Here is a 345-nt window from a genome sequence, read left to right as displayed (position 1 = left end):
AGGCGCCTTTATTGCAATCGACTTATTCTTCAATCCTACTTAGGCGAGCACTGGGCTGCAGCTAAGCCTCCGGGTGAAAGTCTGCTTACCACTCGGTAGGATTTTGATAACTTAGGCGAGCACAGGGCTGCAGCTAAGCCTCCGAGTGAGAGGGTCGCTCTTCACTCGGTAGGATTTTTATAACTTAGGCGAGTGCTTGGACTGCAGCTAAGCCCCCGAGTGAAAGTCTGGCTTACCACTCGGTAGGATTTTGATAACTTAGGCGAGTACTTGGACTGCAGCTAAGCCTCCGAGTGAGAGGGTTGCTCTTCACTCGGTAGGATTTTGATAACTTAGGCGAGTACT

This window comes from Triticum dicoccoides, chromosome 6A (genome assembly GCF_002162155.2).
Source record: "Triticum dicoccoides isolate Atlit2015 ecotype Zavitan chromosome 6A, WEW_v2.0, whole genome shotgun sequence".
Classification (NCBI taxonomy): Eukaryota; Viridiplantae; Streptophyta; class Magnoliopsida; order Poales; family Poaceae; genus Triticum; species Triticum dicoccoides.
The sequence above is the reverse complement of the archived record's forward strand: the minus strand, read 5'-3'. Positions refer to the sequence as shown.